We start from the raw sequence: 14212 nt of genomic DNA, 5'->3' as shown, positions 1-14212 counted from the left end.
TTAATTAGACGATTGCCATGAGGCAACCCCACACATGCATCAGAACCTATCCAGAACTCAACGCAGCGTTGACACCGACTGTTGACGGGTCCACAAAAGACCCCTACCGCTACCTGACAGCCTGAACTAATGATGAAGACGGCCAACGTCGAATGCTACTGTGGGAGCGACTTCACCCTTGGATTCCCAGGTTGCTATCCTGTCCCCTATTCCATATCATCGGAGGTGGGGGTGCTGCGGAACGATGATTCGACGATTGTGATTGGCTGCGATACAGTCATCAGATTCCCTAGTCGAGTCACCTAGGAAAGATGACGGTATTAAAAGCGGAAACTTGTCGTGAAGTGGGGCCGACGTGTCCTGATGTGAACTCGGACGTTTAACTTGTTCCTGCATGGAGTGGGCTTCCGTAACTGAAGCGGTGTAACTAATGTCAAATAAACCTTTTTTCCTTCATTCCTACTACTGGACGCATTCCTCGATGGGCTTGGTAGATTGCTTGCCCTAACGCCAGCTCGAGTCGCAACAAACTGGTAAGCAGCGGTAAGATCAAAAAGGAAGTCCTAACGATCTGGGATTGGCAGACCTGTTAACGTGGCTCCGGGAGACACGAACTTCACAAGATCGAGCAAAACTACGGACGGAAGAGCGACTTCTGCGGATCCGAGATCAGCAGACCTTCTCTTCGTGGCTCAGGGAGGCACAACCGTCGCACCAACGGCGTGGAGTCATGACGACTCGAGGAATCTGGAAGGAAGAGCAGCAGTAGGAAGTTTTACGTTCCAGCCCGAAATTCGTACGGCGATTGACGAAGTGGGTTTCGATGAGGACGAGCTCACGGATGCCTCACGAAACGGAAGAGAAGGAGCGCGAGAGGATAGAAAGAGCGTAAGAGAAGGAGCGCGAGAGGAAAGAAAAAGCGGAAGAGATAGAGCGTGAGCGGAAAGGAAGAAGAGAAGGAAAGGCAGGCAGAAACAGCGCAAGAAGAGGCAGCATGAAATGAAAACAAAACTAGAGGAAGCGACAATAATAGCGCGCAGTGCGGATGTGGCGCCGGCACAAACAGAAAGCGTGAAAGTTTGATTCTGCCGTGCAAAACAGGGGATGACATCGGTCTCTACCTGATTAACTTCGAACGAATTCGTGAGAAACAATCATTTCACCACGACACCTGGCCGCAGCGGTTGCTGGCGCTGTTACTGGGATAAGCCTCGCAAGTCGTAGCCCGACTGAGCGCAGCCGAAGCAGGCGCGTACAATTCAGTGAAGTCGAGCTTGCTCGCAAGGTACAAGCTTTCCACAGAGGAATTTCGGAGGAGATTTCGTTAGGAAAGAAAGAAGCCCAACGAAAGCTTTGCTGAGTTTGCGTGTAGCCTGAACGATAATTTTTCAGAGTGGGTGAGAGGAGCAGAGGCAGATGACAACAGTAGGCTGTCAGATTTAATCTGCTTTGAGCATTTTTACGAGACCCTGACCGATAATGTGCGCCTTTGTGTTACGGACAGGCAGGAAGGCGGCACGTCAGCTCGGGCCAACGTTCGATAAGTATTGGCAGCGAGTTCCTGGCCCAGTGATGGCCTAAGGTTAACAGTGTGGTTTTCAACATGCGCTGTGCCACCCTGACTGCTTGTCCATTGATGGCCTAAGCTAAACAGTGTGAATTGAATATTGGCTGGACCACTGTGAAAGAAATCCAGGGCTGGCCCTGTTTGTACATGCAACAAACAATCCTAGCACTGACATTCAAACAGGCCGGAAATACTGGACCGATATTCATGTGGATTTGCCAACATGGGTTACTAAACTGACTTTCTTGGAACAACGCAGGGCTTGAAAGAAGCAAATGTGTTGAGTTTAAGTGAGGTTTAAAAATGTCAATACAAACGTAAAATACGGTGTTTTATGCGCCTAAACTACAATGTGATTATGAGGCGCGTCGTAGGGGGGTGGTGGGGGGACTTAAGATGTATACTAACCACCTGTGGTTCTTCCACGTCAACCCCATGCATGTTACACGGCCGTTTTTGCACTTCGCCTTCACAGAAATGCGCCCCCCTAAAGAAAAGAGCCAACGCACAACGTAGCAAGCAGGGGAAGTCGTATACCAGGCAAGCTAGCTGCTGCTTTATTTATAGTGCATGAGAAAATGAGCTTTCCATAAGAAACAACGGTATTGTGCCTTTGCCTGCGCATCGTATGTTTTGCATGCGCGCTCCACGGCTTTGGAGGATAAGGATTCTGAGGAGAACCGAGCATTACAGTGCCACAGAGCTGATGGAACCGTTTTATATTGCATCGAAATGGAGCGCATTTGTATTAGTGAAACTTCTGCTTTTTTTTTTTTTGCATGCATGGCATGTTGCGGTGACACAATCATCACGCTCCGATTCCAATAGATTTGCTTGTTCGTTCTGTAAGGATTGGGGTCGGGCATGAAATAGATCTTGAAAGAGCGTAGGTTAGGGCGTGTTGGTATTCCATAACTGAGGTTTTTTAGCGCACGAAAAGGGACGAAAGACAGTGGCGAAGCGCTGTGTCCTCGTTTCGCCACTGTCTTTCGTCCCTTTTCGTGCGCTAAAAAACCTCAGTTATGAAATAGATGGTAGCTGGCCCATGCAGTCGTCCAACTAATCCACGCTGAGGACGTTGTTGAAGGAAGAGACTTGTTCTCAACGAGAACGAGGAATATTGGATTTATTTACAGTATCTACATGAGAACGTTACAGTTCATCAGTCTAGCATGACTGAAAGAGAATGCACACTGAAGAGCCGACAACGGCTGCTTATAAACACTCTGTCCTCCCTAGATCCCTAGGTGAGGGAAAACGGCCGTTCAAGCTTCGACCAATTTGGTGCGCCCAAAGTCATCGTAGCCGACTCGCCTTTCAGGGGGAGGGTTTACACACTCACTTCCGCACAGGTTTCGCTGATCACTCCGAGGTGAGAGGGTTTTCGCAGACACGGGTCTTGCCCTGAGCAGGCGCCTCTTCATCCCACAGTTGACCCCGCAGACAGTGGCCGCCACGTCTGTCCATTGACGGACGACTTCTAAGGCCCGTGTTACGGCGCCACAAAACATCTCCTTCCAGGCGACGCTATATCAAGCGGGTCCACGTCGTCCTCTTCCTCCTCAGTGCAGCCACACTGTGGCTGCTGTTCCATAGCAATATTACTAAGGCCAAGTACTAAAACAGAAGTAACTAAAATAAACTACGAGTGTTTGGGAATCATTATGGCAAACGAATAAGCTGTTGAAAATTAGAGTGTTTAATAAAATTTTTTAACGAATAAAGCAATCTGTGCCGGTGTCCCTGCATGCATAATAGTAATGCATTGAATGAATGCATTGTTAGCACCGCGCAAAATCGGTCCAACATAAGGTAAGTTTTTACAGTTCGGAGCGGCGAGCACAAATCGCTACGAAGAACAGACACGGCGGCACCCGTATCGACCAAAGCTGACACGGAAACTCCTTCAACAGTTGCAGAAAGCATGTTGGACGGGCGAACAGGAGGAATTTGCGAAGACCGATCAAATGTATTGCTATTTAAGCGTGACATAATTGTGCGCACGTTGTGTTGACCAACTTCGTTACGAGCTGCATGCGGCCGTGTCGGAAGCGCCACCGGTCTCGGAATTCGACAGCCCGGCGAGCTGGGCCTTCCGGCTCCTAGCCATCCGCGGCTGTCAACGGAGCCGACACTGGGAACGCGGACTTGAGGAAACACGTCAGCGGTACAGTGTACTAGAATACCTTTATTCTAGCACACTGTATCTACGGTTTTCACATAGACGTGTTTATATTGTTAAAGCTTGCTTAAAATGAGAGAGCTGTGCAAACACGTTTCCTTTCACTTTCTGTGCGAAATCGTCCACGCCAGGGGCCCCGGTTCTGGGCGGAGCTACGCGCCACTCGCTCATCGTATCATGTGTCCCGAATGCGTTTTTACATTTGCTAGTAGGTACAGCGTGGCATGGCGCTTTTGACGGCGCTCGACGTTTCTGCGCAGGCGCAAGTAAGAGCGGGCGCGAGAGAGAAAATCTGGGGGCCTTCGCTCCTTGAATATGTGACCCTGCCTAGGCACTGCGGAGGAGGTTTCTTAGCGCGCGTTGTGTTCGTTTGTCCCTTAGACATGCCGGCATTGCGGAGTGCGGTCGAGTTAGTTTATACGCTCCGCCGCTGGCTGCCCGCGCGATGAGGCAGTGGGCGTGGACGCCGCTTGGTGATCGCTGTGTCTGAAAGGACAATGTTCTGACTGGTGTTGCAAAAGTCGCGGCGATAGATCAGATTTTTTACAAGCACTGCTCCAGGAGGGCACATGTAACCGGCAAACGGAGGCCCCAGGAGAGCACCTGAGGTTATATTAAAGCAGGCGGCGCAGGATCTCCGGGGAACCCAAGCGGTCGCGGGGGGATCAAAGCTGGAAGCACGGCGGCCCGTGGGTTGGGGCCGCGGAGGCCGAAGCGTGCCAAGGGGTGTTCCCATAAAAAATTGGCTGTCCGCGATAGCGGACAGTCGATGTTATACTGCCCTGGCACCCGCAGGCCTCTGCGAGGCCCAACCCACGGACCAGTCTGGGTTCTAGCTTTGATGTCCCCGTTGCCGCTTTGGCGTCCTGGAGACGCCGTCAATAATGCGAAATAATGACACGTAGTTTTCATTAGTAAAAACATGATTGAATAAATATAATTGCGTCGAGCCACCAACCTGCGATGCTAAGTTCAGCATTACCGCGCCCCACGACGTCTGCCGGCACGCTTAGGGACAAGCGCATACAACGCGCGCCAAGAAACTCCTCCGTAGTACCTAGGCAGAATCGTATTTTCAAGGAGCAAAAGTCCCCACATTTCCTCTCTCGCACCCGCTCTTACTTGCGCATGCGCGCAAACGTCCGTCGTCTCCGCAACTGCCACGCCCCAGCGTACCTACTAGCAATTGGAAATACGCGTCCCGAATCGTCGTATGCGGCAAGTCGCACGACAGATCGCACGCAAAGTCGCACCATGTCTCGCGCCGCGATAATCCGAACGCGCCGCCGTTTCCTGCTGCAGACCGCGATAGTACGATACGCTTTCAGGCCGCTATATCCCGTGTAAACAAGAGGAGGCGCGAGGCGCGCGCGATCGAACACCGCTGCACACACAATACTCGCCCGCGCGTCTCACGTGAAAACACCGGCGTTCAGTCTGTGGCATCAGCAAATCTCCTCCGGGGTTGCCGAACGCTATGTTCACAGCTATCACCGCCAACCCTATAGCGATAAGCATCTTCACCTGTTTTACAGTGCGTGGGGCGTACTGCCGTTGAAAGCGTACTGCACGCTTTTAGTAGGCGACAATTGAAACGCGCCGCCGTTCCCAACTGAAGGTGCCACGATGCGAGCGTTGTTCCCAGCGGCGTTGTAACGGGACTTGTTCCCACCAGCTTGATTTCGTTTCGGTTTCTCGTCGTCGTCAAAACACTATGCAATAGGAAAGCAACAAAGGGTGTCTAGGGCCACCGAAGACCTACCAGCTCGACGCGCGTCGGTGTCTCGCGCGCAACCATTCGCACTGCGTAGATGTAAGCTACAGTGGAGTCGTGTCAATTTAGTCACTTTGGATGGCACGTTTCCTCGGTTAATACGTTTTTCTGGCATCATTTTTTTTTAAACGTATGATCGAGGTTTTACTGTAAATGCAATATGCCGTTTCCTTTTTCAGTGACAAAATCGCTCCACACGTTATAATTGTGGTCACATCATTCGTTAGCAAATACGATGCTTCTGTGCCTTGCATGTCAGCGTCAGCGGTGGCGCAGAGGTAGAACACCCGCCTCGCGTGCAAGAGGTCCTTGGTTCGAATCTCGGTGCCGCGCAATTTTCCACCGGATTAAAAAAAAATCCGCGTGTTGATAAAATTGCATGAACAGGCCTGGAGTGTGGCCTGATCCCGGTGACCAGAACCGGGTAACGCACTCCCTCACCAGAGCAGGATTGGCCACCCTGGTGCAGTACTTGGCCACAACCTCCTGAATGAACACAACAATCAAACCCCGGCCCTCAGTCCCCAGCAGCTGCGAAGCAAATGACCACGGCCGCGGTCAGACCTGCGACGCTGCAGAGGGTGCTAAGAATCCCTGGCTCCGGACAGGCCGCCATTGGAATATGAACCTGGCAACGTTTAACGCTAGAACGTAATCTAGTGAGGCGAGTCTAGCAGTGCTATTGGATGAATTAGAGGGCAGTAAATGGGATATAATAGGGCTCAGTGAAGTTAGGAGGCCAAAAGAAGCATATACAGTGGTAAAAAGCGGGCACGTCCTGTGCTACCGGGCCTTAGCGGAGAGACCAGAACTAGGAGTCGGATTCCTGATTAATAAGAACATAGCTGGTAACATACAGGAACTCTATAGCATTAACGAGAGGGTGGCAGGTGTTGTTGTGAAACTTAATAAGAGGTACAAAATGAAGGTTGTAAAGGTCTACGCCCCTACATCCAGTCATGATGAGCAGGAAGTCGAAAGCTTCTATGAAGACGTGGAATCGGCGATAGGTAAAGTCAAAACAAAATACAGTATACTGATGGGCAACTTCAATGCTAAAGTAGGCAAGAAGCAGGCTGGAGACAAGGCAGTGGGGGAATATGGCATAGGCACTAGGAATAGCAGGGGAGAGTTATTAGTAGAGTTTGCGGAACAGAATAATATGAGGATAATGAATAAGTTCTTCCGCAAGCGGGATAGCCGAAAGTGGACGTGGAGGAGCCCGAACAGCGAGACTAGAAATGAAATAGACCTCATACTCTACGTTAACCCTGGCATCATACAAGCTGTGAACGTGCCCAGCAAGGTGCGCTGCAGTGAATTAGCCTAGACCTGAGGAGGGAACGGAAGCAACTGGTACATAAGAAGTCGATCAATGAGGAAGAGGACCTTAGTGTTGAAGCAATGAACGACAATCTTGTGGGCATCATTAAGGAGTGCGCAATAGAAGTCGGTGGTAACTCCGTTAGACAGGATACCAGTAAGCTATCGCAGGAGACGAAAGATCTGATCAAGAAACGCCAATGTATGAAAGCCTCTAACCCTACAGCTAGAATAGAACTGGCAGAACTTTCGTAGTTAATCAGCAAGCGTAAGACAGCTGACATAAGGAAGTATAATATGGATAGAATTGAACATGCTCTCAGGAACGGAGGAAGCCTAAAAGCAGTGAAGAAGCTAGGAATTGGCAAGAATCAGATGTATGCGTTAAGAGACAAAGCCGGCAATATCATTACTAATATGGATGAGATAGTTCAAGTGGCTGAGGAGTTCTATAGAGATTTATACAACACCAGTGGCACCCACGACGATAATGGAAGAGAAAATAGTCTAGAGGAATTCGAAATCCCACAGGTAACACAGCATGAAGCCTTGGGAGCTATGCAAAGGGGGAAGGCAGCTGGGGAGTATCAGGTATCAGCAGATTTGTTGAAGGATGGTGGGCAGATTGTTCTAGAGAAACTAGCCACCCCTGTATACGCAATGCCTCATGACTTCGAGCGTACCGGAATCTTGGAAAAACGCTAACATAATTCCTAATCCATAAAAAAGGGGACGCCAAAGACTTGAAAAATTATAGACCAATCAGTTTACTGTCCGTTGCCTACAAAGTATTTACTAAGGTAATTGCAAATAGAATCGGGAACACCTGAGACTTCCGTCAACCAAAGGACCAGGCAGGATTGCGTAAAGGCTACTCAACAATAGACCATATTCACACTATCAATCAGGTGATAGAAAAATGTGCGGAATATAACCAACCTTTATATTGTCACGTGGTAGTGACGTTAAAGAACACAGTAGCAGTACTGTGAAAGACAAAAGTAGCTTCTATTGGGCGAACCTGTGCCCACAAAACAGGCTACACTTAAAGCACAACGATAGCGGCGAACACAGTCGGCGATCGTCGAAAATCTGATCAGCGGGTCAAGCGCGTCGGCTTTTATAGAGCAGTCGTCGAATGTTCCAGACTAATCGTTCGGATCCGCGTGCCTTCCACAAAGTTCTACACCATTCGCGTCACGCGATGAGATCAGATAACATAAGGTTCGGCGACAACAGACAGCGGATAGAAGCATCGATAACTTTCCAGAAACTTCGGATACACGCAGGCGCGTCCCACGCTGTGCGATTACATTTGTTACGCGGCGAAACGTGGTTGCCCGATACAGATAAGTACACGTGTCAATACCCCCCTCTTAAAAAGCATCGTCCCGATGCTATAAATATAAGAGAGCGAAACACAAAAGGACATCTATTAAACATAAGTAACAAAACAATGAAAAGAAACAAAGTCCAAAGGTCAGTTACGCGAAGCCCCAAAGTCCATTAACGCTGGTAGTACGGCTTGAGTCGCACAACGTGGACTATTTCAGGTCGTGACCGGCGCCGCTGTGATAGCGAAATGCCGTCTGGCACGACCTCATAGTCCAGTGCGCCAATACGTCGGATAACCTTGTAGGGTCCGAAATAGCGTCGCAGTAGCTTCTCACTTAGTCCTCGTCGGCGTATCGGGGTCCATACCCAAACACGGTCGCCGGGTTGGTACTCGACGAAGCGTCGTCGCAGGTTGTACTGTCGGCTGTCGGTACGCTGCTGGTTCTTGATCCGTAAGCGGGCGAGCTGTCGAGCTTCTTCGGCGCGCTGGAGATAGGAAGCGACGTCAAGATTTTCCTCGTCAGTGACGTGCGGCAGCATAGCGTCGAGCGTCGTCGTCGGGTTCCTGCCGTAAACCAGCTTAAATGGCGTGATCTGTGTTGTTTCTTGTACCGCCGTGTTATAAGCGAATGTTACGTACGGCAGGACCGCATCCCACGTCTTGTGCTCGACGTCGACGTACATTGCTAGCATGTCGGCGAGGGTCTTGTTCAGGCGCTCCGTGAGACCATTCGTCTGCGGATGGTAGGCAGTTGTCCTCCTGTGACTTGTCTGGCTGTATTGCAGAATGGCTTGCGTGAGCTCTGCTGTAAAAGCCGTTCCTCTGTCGGTGATGAGGACTTCTGGAGCACCATGTCGCAGCAGGATGTTCTCGACGAAAAATTTCGCCACTTCGGCTGCGCTGCCTTTCCGTAGAGCTTTAGTTTCAGCGAAGCGGGTGAGATAGTCCGTCGCTACGACGATCCACTTATTTCCGGAAGTTGATGTCGGAAACGGTCCCAACAAGTCCATCCCGATCTGCTGAAAAGGTCGGTGAGGAGGCTTGATCGGCTGTAGTAATCCCGCTGGCCTTGTCGGTGGTGTCTTGCGTCGCTGACAGTCTCGGCATGTCTTGACGTAACGGGCGACATCGGCGGTTAGGTGCGGCCAGTAATACTTTTCTTGTATCCTCGATAGCGTTCGGGAGAAACCGAGGTGCCCAGCGGTCGGATCGTCATGTAGGGCGTGCAGTACTTCTGGACGCAGCGCCGACGGAACAACAAGAAGGTAGTTGGCGCGGACTGGTGAGAAGTTCTTCTTCACGAGTAGGTTGTTTTGAAGCGTGAACGAAGATAATCCACGCTTAAATGCCCTAGGGACAACGTCGGTGTGCCCTTCCAAATACTCGACTAGGGCTTTTAGCTCCGGGTCCCCTCGTTGTTGTTCGGCGAAATCTTCCGCGCTTATTATGCCAAGGAAGGCGTCGTCACCCTCGTCATCTTGCGGCGGCGGGTCAATGGGGGCGCGTGATAGGCAATCGGCATCTGAGTGTTTTCGTCCGGACTTGTATGTTACAGTGATGTCATATTCTTGTAGTCTGAGGCTCCACCGTGCCAGCCGTCCTGAAGGGTCCTTTAAGTTAGCTAGCCAACACAACGCGTGATGGTCGCTGACCACTTTGAATGGCCTGCCATATAGGTAAGGGCGAAATTTCGCTGTAGCCCAAACGATGGCGAGGCATTCCTTTTCGGTTGTAGAATAATTGCCTTCCGCTTTTGACAACGACCGGCTAGCGTAAGCTATCACGTGTTCATGTCCATCTTTTCTCTGGACTAGGACGGCACCGAGGCCTAGGCTACTGGCGTCAGTGTGAATTTCGGTATCGGCGTGCTCGTCGAAGTGCGCAAGTACGGGCGGCGACTGCATGCGTCGTTTGAGTTCTTGAAATGCGTCGGCCTGCGGCGTTTCCCACTTGAACTCGACATCACATTTGGTTAGATGGGTTAGCGGCTCCGCGATGCGTGAAAAGTCCTTGACAAAGCGCCTGTAGTAGGCACACATGCCAAGGAATCTACACACTGCCTTCTTGTCGATGGGCTGCGGGAACTTTGCGATGGCAGCTGTCTTCTGCGGGTCGGGGCGGACTCCAGATTTGCTGATGACGTGGCCTAAAAATAGAAGCTCCTGGTAAGCGAAGTGGCACTTTTCCGGCTTCAGAGTAAGTCCTGATGACATGATGGCCTCTAGTACTGTTGCAAGCCGCCTAAGGTGATCGTCGAAATTGCCGGCGAAGACAGCGACGTCATCCAAGTAAACGAGACAGGTCTGCCACTTCAATCCTGCTAAAACCGTGTCCATCACCCGTTGGAACGTTGCGGGCGCCGAGCACAGTCCAAATGGCATAACCTTGAACTCGTAGAGGCCGTCCGGGGTGATGAAGGCGGTCTTTTCGCGATCTCTTTCGTCGACTTCTATTTGCCAATAGCCAGACTTGAGGTCCATCGACGAGAAGTATTTAGCGTTGCAGAGCCGATCCAATGCGTCGTCTATCCGTGGGAGGGGGTATACGTCCTTCTTCGTGATCTTGTTCAGCCGACGATAATCGACGCAGAAACGTAGGGTTCCGTCCTTTTTCTTCACCAGGACAACAGGGGACGCCCACGGGCTTTTCGACGGCTGGATGATGTCGTCGCGCAGCATTTCGTCGACTTGTTCTCTTATAGCTTCACGTTCTCGCGGCGAAACTCGGTAAGGGCTCTGGCGGAGTGGTCGAGTGCACTCCTCGGTGATTATGCGATGCTTGGCGACTGGTGTTTGTCGAATCCTCGATGATGTCGAAAAGCAGGCTTTGTATCGTCGGAGCAGACTTCTGAGCTGTTGCTGCTTGCCCATGGGGAGACTTGGATTAATGTCGTAGTTTGGTTCGGGAACCATGGTCGTCGGGGCAGATGCGGCGGAATCCGAGAGGACAAACGCATTACTGGTTTCCAGAATTTCCTCAATGTACCCGATCGTCGTGCCCTTGTTGATGTGCTTGAACTCCTGGCTGAAGTTTGTCAGCAACACTTCAGTTTTCCCTCCATGCAGTCGAGCGATCCCTCTTGCGACGCAAATTTCACGGTCTAGCAATAGACGTTGGTCGCCTTCGATGACGCCTTCTACGTCAGCGGGTGTTTCTGTGCCGACCGAAATAACAATGCTGGAGCGAGGCGGGATGCTCACTTGATCTTCGAGCACACTCAAGGCGTGGCGACTACGAGGGCTCTCCGGCGGTGTCGCTTTATCTTCCGACAGCGTTATAGACTTCGACTTCAGGTCGATGATTGCGCCGTGTTGGTTCAGGAAGTCCATACCGAGAATGACGTCTCGTGAACACTGTTGGAGGATAACGAAGGTGGCAGGGTAAGTCCGGTCATGAATGGTAATTCTTGCCGTGCAGAATCCAGTCGGCGTAATGAGGTGTCCTCCAGCGGTCCGAATTTGGGGGCCCTCCCATGCAGTCTTAACCTTCCTCCTTCCTCAACTGGGCGGCGATGTGTCCACTCATTACGGAGTAATCGGCCCCTGTGTCGACTAAGGCAGTGACTGCGTGGCCGTCGAGAAGTACGTCGAGGTCAGTGGTTCTTCGTCTGGCGTTGCAGTTGGGTCTTGGCGTCGGATCACGGCTGCGTCGTGTTAAACTGAAGCTGGAACGTCGCGTCGTCACGTAGTCATTTGTCGGTGTAGTCTTGGCTTTCTGACTTCGTCGGGACGGCGGCGTGTCATTATTATGTCGTGGAGATGGTCTCTTCGGCGTCTCCGTCGGCGTCGGAGGATATTCGTCAGTTCGACGAACAGCAACCGCACCTCCATCGGTTGCTGCTTTTAGTTTTCCGGATATGGGCTCGTAGACCGGCCCCGGGCTGGGCCAGTGTATGGTCGGCGCTGCGGCAACAGGTAACGGCCTGGTGACGGCGAACGGGACGGTCGTCGAGGGCTCCACTGAGTGGCGGCGAGGTAGTCGGCGATATCGCGAGGTCGTTCGCCAATCTGTGGTCGCGGCGCGTTCACGGCGAACCCTCGGAGTCCCATCTCCCGGTATGCGCATCGGCGGTAGATGTGCCCGGCTTCTCCGCAGTGATAGCAAAGCGGGCGATGGTCAGGGGCGCGCCAAACGTCAGTCTTCCTTGGAATGCCGCGTGGGGTGACGGGTTGGCGTGCTGGCGGCGGGGTTGGTGGTGGACGACGGAACTGTGTCGTCACTGGGCCCTGCCGTGGGCGCGGAGGGGGAACGTGACGGCGGGCTACAGCGGCGTATGTCATCGCTTGCGGCTGAGGCTGCGGCGATTCAGGGGCTACTCCGAGTTGTTGTTGGAGCTCCTCACGTACGGCGTCGGCAATCGAAGCCACTTGAGTCTGCGGTGACGGGAACAGCTTTTGTAGTTCCTCCCGCACGACCGCTCGGATAGTCTCGCGCAGGTCGTCGGTGGCCAGTGACTGAATTCCTGTGTAGTTGGTAGAGTTCGTGCGGCGGTTGAATTGCCGGTTCCGCATTTCGAGTGTCTTCTCGATGCTGGTGGCCTCGTGAAGAAACTCTTCTACGGTCTTCGGTGGACTTCGTATCATTGCGCCGAAAAGTTCTTCCTTCACGCCACGCATGAGAAGGCGGACTTTCTTCTCTTCGGGCATATCCGGGTCGGCGTGGCGGAACAGGCGGTTCATTTCTTCCGTGAATATGGCGACGTTCTCGTTAGGTAGCTGCACTCGGGCGTCCAGCATAGCTTCGGCCCTTTCCTTGCGCACGACGCTTGTAAAGGTGCGCAGGAAGCCGGTACAGAACAGGTCCCATGTTGTCAATGTCGACTCCCTGTTCTCGAACCACGTTCTGGCGGCGTCTTCTAGGGCGAAGTATACATGCCGCAACTTGTCGGAGTCCCAGTTGTTGAAAGTCGCGATTCGCTCGTACGTCTCCAGCCAGGATTCCGGGTCTTCAGTTGCTGCTCCATGGAAGGTCGGTGGGTCCCGAGGTTGTTGCAGGACAACGGGGGTCGCTGGGGCAGCCATTGGGGTTGTCTTGGCCACGATCTTCTTCGTCTTTTCAGGTAGAAGTCCGTGTTCCGGGGGCAGCTGTTGTAGACGACGGCTTACTCGATGGTCCGTGACTACGTTGGTGCTCTCTTTACGGTCCGGGCTTGGATCACGGCTTGTCGGGGGCGTCCGGTACATGGACCAAAAGCACCTCCACCAGATGTCACGTGGTAGTGACGTTAAAGAACACAGTAGCAGTACTGTGAAAGACAAAAGTAGCTTCTATTGGGCGAACCTGTGCCCACAAAACAGGCTACACTTAAAGCACAACGATAGCGGCGAACACAGTCGGCGATCGTCGAAAATCTGATCAGCGGGTCAAGCGCGTCGGCTTTTATAGAGCAGTCGTCGAATGTTCCAGACTAATCGTTCGGACCCGCGTGCCTTCCACAAAGTTCTACACCATTCGCGTCACGCGATGAGATCAGATAACATAAGGTTCGGCGACAACAGACAGCGGATAGAAGCATCGATAACTTTCCAGAAACTTCGGATACACGCAGGCGCGTCCCACGCTGTGCGATTACATTTGTTACGCGGCGAAACGTGGTTGCCCGATACAGATAAGTACACGTGTCAATATATAGTTTTCGTTGATTACGAGAAAGCGTTTGATTCAGTCGAAACCTCAGCAGTCATGGAGGCATTGCGGAATCAGGGTGTAGACGAGCCGTATGTAAAAATACTGAAAGATATCTTTAGCGGCTCCACAGCCACCGTAGTCCTCCATAAAGAAAGCAACAAAATCCCAATAAAGAAAGGCGTCAGGCAGGGAGATACGACCTCTCCGATGCTATTCACAGCGTGTTTACAGGAGGTAATCAGAGACCTGGATTGGGAAGAATTGGGGATAAGAGTTAATGGAGAATACCTTAGTAACTTACGATTCGCTGATGATATTGCCTTGCTTAGTAACTCAGGGGACCAACTGCAATGCATGCTCACTGACCTGGAGAGGCAAAGCCGAAGGGTGGGTCTAAAAATT

This window comes from Dermacentor andersoni, chromosome 5 (genome assembly GCF_023375885.2).
Source record: "Dermacentor andersoni chromosome 5, qqDerAnde1_hic_scaffold, whole genome shotgun sequence".
NCBI classification, from domain to species: Eukaryota; Metazoa; Arthropoda; class Arachnida; order Ixodida; family Ixodidae; genus Dermacentor; species Dermacentor andersoni.
This window is presented reverse-complemented; position numbering follows the sequence as displayed.